Here is a 7,946-nt window from a genome sequence, read left to right on the forward strand (position 1 = left end):
AGCATTGTAGGTCACAATGCACAATTCAAAAGACACGATGAAGCTAGAATTTAAAAAACAGCCAGAAATATCAAAACATTTGCAGACTGAACAACACACTTCTAAATAACATTTAGATCAAAAGAGTCCCAGATAATTTTAAAATATTTTGAACTAAAGGAGAATGGAAATACAACTTCTTTTTCTGTTTACAGGGTAAATAGTGAGTACCACTGTTCACAGCAACTCAGTTGAATCAGATTTGTTCTCCCAATGACTGTGCATATGACTTTTGCATAATGAATATAATGTTCACACTAAATGCACTGGTGACCCTGAGACAATAAAAGTCTTGCAGAAAACATTGTTTGGCTTCTTTCCTGAAGAGGCAATTCAGTAACAACTGTATATCTTTTATACACTGGCCAGAAGACAGTAAGAGAATATAGGAACATGAGGTATTTTAACTATCCAAATGTATCCTCTAACATGTTTACATAATGATAATTTTTACGTAAAAAGTGCATAATTCCCACTACCCTCATGTTGGATTTCAGTACAATTAAACTGAAGGTGGTCTTTGGGTAGAAAAGTTTTCCTCATCCATTACCTTCACAGGATTTATTTCCTGTGTAAATTTCGAACACCCACTGAGTAGTCTGGTGGAAAGACTGTTCATAAGTGATAAATTTCAAGGATTTACCTCTTGTGTGAGTCCTCTAATGTCCAATGAGGGCTGAAATCTGGTTGAAACGCTATCCATACACAATACACATGAGGGATTTCTCTGTGAGTTTTGTTGATTGATGGTTGGTTTCTCGAAGAGAAAATTTCCAGGTTTATTATATTCATTGATCTTCCCCTGAGTTCTCTGATGCTGCACTTCCAGTCAAAGTTTCCCCATATCCATTACATTCATAGAGTTTCTCAGTCTGATGTGTCCTAAGACCTGACTTCTGGCTAAAAGCTTTCCCATATTCATCATGTTAATGGGATTTCCCCGTGTGACTTCTCTGATATGTTCTTAGGCCTGTGTTGCTGCTTTAAGTTTTCTACAGTTTACTACGTTGATAGGGTTTCTCCCACGTGGGGACTGTCTGTTGTACTCTGAGGTTCAGTTTATAGTGGAAAACTATCTCACGTTCATTACTAATAAGATTTCTCCCCAGTGTGAGTTCTCTGAAATCTTTAGGACTGGCATCTAGTTAAAGCTTTCTCACATTCAACCCATTCATTGGGTTTCTCCTCCGTGAATTCGCTGATGCAGAGGTAGATGAGAATTTTCACAGAAGGATTTTCCACACTTACTACACTGTTAAGGTTTCTGTTCTGTGTGAATTTTGATGCCGAGTGAGGTGAGACTTCCTAGAGAGACATTTTCCACATTTATTACACTCATAGGGTTTCTCCCCTGTGTGATTTCTCTGATGTCTTTTTAGGGTTGACTTATGGCTAAAAGCTTTCCCACACTCACTACATTCATAAGGTTTCTCCCCTGTATGAGTTCTCTGATGTTCTCTGAGGTTTGACATGTGGGTAAAAGTTTTCTCACATTCATTACATGCATAAGGTCTCTCCCCACTATGAGTTCTCTGATGTCCAGTGAGGTATGACTTCCTATAGAAAAATATTCCACACTCATTACATTCATAGGGTTTCTCCCCTGTGTGAATTCTCTGATGCACAACGAGGTATGACTTCCTACAGATAGATTTTCCACACTCACTACATTCATAGCGTTTTGCCCCTGTGTGACTACTCTGATGCTCAGTGAGGTGAAACTTTGTATAGAAGACTTTTCCACATTTATTACACTCATAGGGTTTCTCACCTGTGTGACTTCTCTGATGTCTTTTTATGGTTGACTTATGGCTAAAAGCTTTCCCGCACTCACTACATTCATACGGTTTCTCCCCTGTATGAGTTCTCTGATGATCTCTGAGGTGTGATGTGTGGGTAAAAGTTTTCTCACATTCATTACATGCATAAGGTCTCTCCCCAGTATGAGTTCTCTGATGTCCAATAAGGTAATACTTCCTAGAGAAGGATTTTCCACATTCTTTACATCCATAGGGTTTCACCCTTATTTGAGTTCTCTGATGTACACTAAAGGTAGTCTGAGCGGGCGAGGTTTGCCAAAATATGGTATCATGACAGAAGCTCCCTTTTGTGTCACATTTCTGGGGAATAGTAAGGGCTGCATCAGGGCTTAAGTTTCCTCCAATTTCAAAGGTCTTTATTTCTGAGTGAGTGCTCTGACGTTCTCTGCAGTGTAACTCCTGGCGGAAAGTTTTCTCAACTGTGTCTTTATTCTGAAGTTCAGCAAAAAAGTCTTCCTGCAAGTATTTTCCTTGACTTGCCAGACTTTTCTCTAAGAGGTTATCAAGTTTGCTGTCTTATAAAATAAAGAAAATTAAATTGTCTTATGAATATTAAACACATTTCTTATAGGATGCAGCCTTTACATATATGTGCTATATTGTATTATTTGCTTTCTAGGCACCAAGCCTCCCTGAAATAAACATTCCAAATGTTTATACTATTCCTATACTCCTTGAGAAAAAAGGACAAAATTATGATGATTATTACTATATAGTCGGCATTTTAAAACTAAGGAAATGAATGGTAAATAGATAATAGGACTCTCAAAAGTGGTTCACTCAGGAAATCTGAAAATGAGAGACTGGGATGACTGATTATGAGCAGTAGGTAGAATTGTAGGAAAAATCAGTTAATAAGGGTTTTTAAATGATAGATCAAAGAAGGTATTGGACTGAGGAAGAATAACAATGTCCAGGTCCTTATATTTCCAACTAGAGATTACAGTGGGAAGTCTACAAGCTTCTAAACACATCAACACTAAAATAAATTTATAATTGCACTAATTTTCTCCTGATTATAGAAACAATTCTATAGCTCAAGCTCAAATCCTCCTGGAGTTATTCACAGAAATACAAATACAAATGTACAAAAAGTGTAAAAGTGATGAGAGGTAAAACCATAATTTGACCTAGAATGAATTCACTTCTATATGCTGGCTCTAATGCCTTAGTTTACTATACCAGGGTTGTTCAAACAACAAACCTCTCTTGAACATCAAATCATAAGTTTCCACTTTCACTATGATTACTCACTCTCTTGAAACTAGTCTTAACCATGACTAATCTCTATATAAACATTCCACCTACTTCCCGACATACTTAGTTTCTATTAACTGAGATCCTTAAATAGCATGTTTCAACCTGTTTCCAAAAGCCTATTTAGAAATACCCTTTTTATTTATTTCACATAAAAGTTTCTTTCATATGTGTGCCTCATCTTACCTAGGCTATTTTAATCTTTGATATAAAATGCCAGCCCTATGATAAAACCTAAGGTGGCACTGAACACACTACTCTAAATACAACAGAAAACAGGAGTTAAGTGGCATCATTCTGGAAAACAACTTTTTTTTTTTTGACAACTCCAGGCACATTAGATATTCTAGCTACCATTTCACAACTCCATATTTTCCAATCTAGCCTGGCCAGGCTATTTGTCTCCTATCAGTGGTTCCTTAACTACAATAATATTTTTCAGTTTCAACATTTATCTTCTACTCACAATCCTTTCTCTAAGTAACTCTATATCCCAATTTAAGGATTAAAGATTAATCTAGATATCTTTTGAGTCAATACTATTCTCTAAGCTTGACCAAGAAAATACCTTCTTAGAGCTCCCCAACTCTAATTTACACTCTCACAATAAGTATTGCCTATACCATTCATCTTAACAATGAACAGATGGAGAGCACATGTGCACATTGAGGCACACACATTTTTAAGCAAATTATTATCACTTAAATCAGGATTCGGGGCTTCCCTGGTGGCGCAGTGGTTGAGAGTCCGCCTGCCGATGCAGGGGACGCGGGTTCGTACCCCGGTCCGGGAGGATCCCACATGCCGCGGAGCGGCTGGGCCCATGAGCCATGGCCGCTGAGCCTGCGCATCTGGAGTCTGTGCTCCGGGGCAGGGAGAGGCCACAACAGAGAGAGGCCCGCATACCGCAAAAAAAAAAAAAAATCAGGATTCATCTTAAAATTAATGGCATGTTGACAGTTTTTTAGCTACCCCTAAAATAATGGTTCCTCTTCAAACTGATACCTTCTTAGAGCCTATAAAGTATATTTCATGCAGCTTTGTGCTCCTAAATCTGAAACAGAACTCTCATTCTCTGATTATTTTTGCACTCCTCTGTGATATGATATAAATTAGTAGTCCTTAAAAATGCAGTATGGAACTTCGCTGGTGGTACAGTGGTTAAGAATCTGCCTGCCAATGCAGGGGAAAAGGGTTTGAGCCCTGGTCCGGGAAGATCCCACATGCTGCAGAGCAACTAAGCCCGTGCACCACAACTACTGAGCCTGCACTCTAGAGCCCGTGAGCCACAACTACTGAAGCCCATGTGCCTAGAGCCTGTGCTCCGCAAAAAGAGAAGCCCGTGCACCACAACTACTGAGCCTGCACTCTAGAGCCCGTGAGCCACAACTACTGAAGCCCATGTGCCTAGAGCCTGTGCTCCGCAAAAAGAGAAGCCCGTGCACCACAATGAAGTGTAGCCCCCGCCCACTGCAACTAGAGAAAGTCTGCACACAGCAAAAAAGACCCAACGCAGCCAAAATAAATAAATAAATTATATATATATATATATATATTTTTTTTTAATGCAATATGTTTCAGAGCTACCCAGACCACTCTCAGTTACACTGGCTTAGTCAAAGAAATTTGACTGCTGCATCAATAAGTATGAAATACCTCTCTGCAACCTTATGGTCAATCCAATGTAACTACACAATATTAATTATATATAATGTCCCAGAAGAGGCAGGAATAAAGTAGGGAATATTCTTTTCTGGTGAATTATAATACACCAAATAATTTATCCACACACATTCATTTTAAGTACATCTTAATTTTTGTATGTGTGTATGTTTTAACATTCTGTTCCAAATAACAAGATACTATTCAGTTTTTTGTTTCTGACCATTATTTATATGGCATTTTTCTACCAATAGACTTTTGCTGCTTGATTTCATATAAATAATTTTCATTTTAGCTTCATAGACCATGGTTGTTCTGCAGTGTATAATATTCCATTGTATTATTATATCATGATTTAACTTTAAGTTCACATGTAAATTAGTATTGAAGTTCCTTCCAAACTGGGCTTTTTACAAATGTTGTATGAAAAGTATCTTATTTTGTTTCCCAGTGAAAATGTATAGGAAACTCTAGAAGATAAACCTGGGAGTGAAACTACTGAGTCATGGGGAACAGGTATGTTAAAATTTAAAGAAAATGCTTATCTGTTTTCCCAAATACCAATTAATACCACTCCTGCCTTGTTGATGATTCCCTGCATATCATCATACTCTTGGAATCATAAAACTTCTCCACGTTTGAAAATTGAGTGGGAAGAACATCATACTACAGTGTGATCTGATCTGAATTTGTGCTTCCCAGAGTAAGCATTTTTTTTTTCATCTATGCCATTCATCCCCTTCTTTGAGAAATGCCTCTTTATGGACTTTGACTCTTTTTTAAATGGGTTGCTTGCCTTTTTACTAGCAATTTTAGTAGTTTAATATTTAACATACATTTGAGTCCCAAGTTTTTGTCTCAGGTACTGAATCAGAAAATAAAATATTTTAAATATCTGCTCTCAGAGAGCTTATATTCCAGTGGAAAGAGACAGAGGGAAAAATTCATACTTCACAATAGTATATTAGGTTTTGAGTGGTTGGGAGAAAAATGAAACAGAAAAAAGGAGGAAATAAGACTATTTGACACCAGAGTGACATTTAAATTAAGATAGTCATGGAAGGCCTTACTAAGGAGATATCTGTCTTAAGATCTGAATTCCTTATGTATTATAGAAATAAATTCTTTCTGAGGTATATTTATAACAAATATCATTACCCACTGTTTGATCTGTCTCCTCATGGTTATAAAAATATGAAACTTAGCATAAATATACATACAACTATTCTGTCCATGATAAGAAATAGTACAGAGTGACCACCCATGGAATTATCATTCTCATAAAGACATAGAATACGACTGGATCAGAAAAACATCAGGTCTTTCTTAAGCACAAGTTTCTGCATCATTACACGTCACATCACTCATAAAATTTATAGTAATTAATTATTCTCATTTCTGTGCTGTTTTACAACTCTCTTTTAGAGGCCTTAAGAATTTGGACGTTTAGAAAAAATATATTAAATATTGTAAAACTAAGATGTAACAAAAGTAATGAGATGTAATCCTGATGTTTTTCACATCTTTAAAAGCTAGGAAGCCAAATACATAACTTACAGCTGACAAATCAAGTAACGGTCACAATGATATTGAAGAGGTAAAAACTAAGAGAGATTATAAAAGAAACTAAAGTTGGGTGTTAAAATATGGGAAGGAAGAGAAAGTAAGCACTTTAATTTCGTAACTGGTTACACATCAGGTGATTACTAGACATTGTCTAAATAAATGGATCATTAAGCAATTGCATGAGATTATAAATTTTTATGGTCACACCTTAAGCCAAAGTACAACCTAACTACGTTATTAGGAGAAAAACACACTTATTCTTAAAAGAAAAGAAAGCAGGGCTATTACTGAAGAGCTTCTGTAACATTATACACAGAAACAGCATTTAGAAGTAACTGCCAATCAATATGAATGGGCTAATGTAAACTATTAAAAGAGAATGCTATTAGACTGTACTTGAGTACCTAAAATTAATTTGGAAAATCAGAAATACAAAGTGGTAAATTAAGAAAACATAGAAAAATAATTCAGGATTCACTAATCTCAGTCAAGGCTGAATTCAATTTTTCAAAGTTAAATTCAAGGTTTAATATAATGCCAAAAAAATCTCGTGAGTATTTTTTGAAATTTGATCAGCTCATTATTAAAACATGTCATAAAGGTGCTGTAATCAATATGAAATGGTCTAGTGTAGAGACTAGTGTAGAGATATTAAAGAGGCCACAAGAGAAACCAGGACCAAATACATGATTTACTGACTCTTAACTTCTAAGGTAACAATGCATAAAACTGAAGAAAATTCCCCATGTGAATGACTACTAAATTGCATGTTTGAATGGAAATGTTTATATCATTTATATTCAGAATAATCATCTATGTATTTGGGTTTATACTGTATCTTGAAGCTTACTATTTGTAAGATGAGAAAATCAATGTGCTAATATTCCATCCCTTTTCTTACACACTCATTTACATCATATTTGGTATACTCTTTACACACTTCAAGATATAAGTCCTCACAAAGAAAAGTGTTTAAACTATTTCACAATGTCCACCTTTAACTGACCATTTTGGATCTAACTTCCCCTGGAGTTGTGTCTAAAGTACTCAACTCACCTGCATGGCTCTTGTTTAGAAATTCTTCCTCTAATAACAATGGATCATCTTGCTCCAACTTGATGATTACATCCGGTTTTGTAAAATAATACCCTGTAAATGGGAAATAATATGGCATTTAGATCAGCTGAACTGGCTTTAATGCACATGAATGTGAAGGAAGGAATAGTTATAGGAGTAGCAAAGTGATGGTGCTCAATTGACCTTTCCTTTGGAGAGGAAACTACAATATAGTTTTTTTCTGAATCTAAAAGGGAATTGATCTCATTAAAGCCCTGAATCATAAGGATACATAACACTGAGTCTACATGTACAGAGGTTTAAATAAGGCTCTGCACAGGAACTTCCAATCATGACCATGATGGTGTAAGAGGAATAATGGTACATGCCAAACAACTGGAAACCATACAAAATCAATAAAATAATGACCTTTAGGGACTACACATGAGACAATGGCACTGGAAAACAAGAACCTCTGAGACAAGGGAAAGAAACAGAATTTCTAGGTTACGTTACAGAAAGAAGACACCAAATCACAGCCTGCTG

At 36.2% G+C, this 7,946-nt stretch overlaps 1 pseudogene; it reads right to left on the reverse strand.

Annotated features, from left to right (window-relative positions):
- Positions 1 to 827: 827 nt before the first annotated feature.
- The window catches only part of LOC103086336 (zinc finger protein OZF-like), a 104,219-nt pseudogene continuing 97,100 nt past the window's right edge, over positions 828 to 7,946 (reverse strand).

This window comes from Lipotes vexillifer, unplaced genomic scaffold (genome assembly GCF_000442215.2).
Source record: "Lipotes vexillifer unplaced genomic scaffold, Lipotes_vexillifer_v1.1 scaffold913, whole genome shotgun sequence".
Lineage (NCBI taxonomy): Eukaryota > Metazoa > Chordata > Mammalia > Artiodactyla > Lipotidae > Lipotes > Lipotes vexillifer.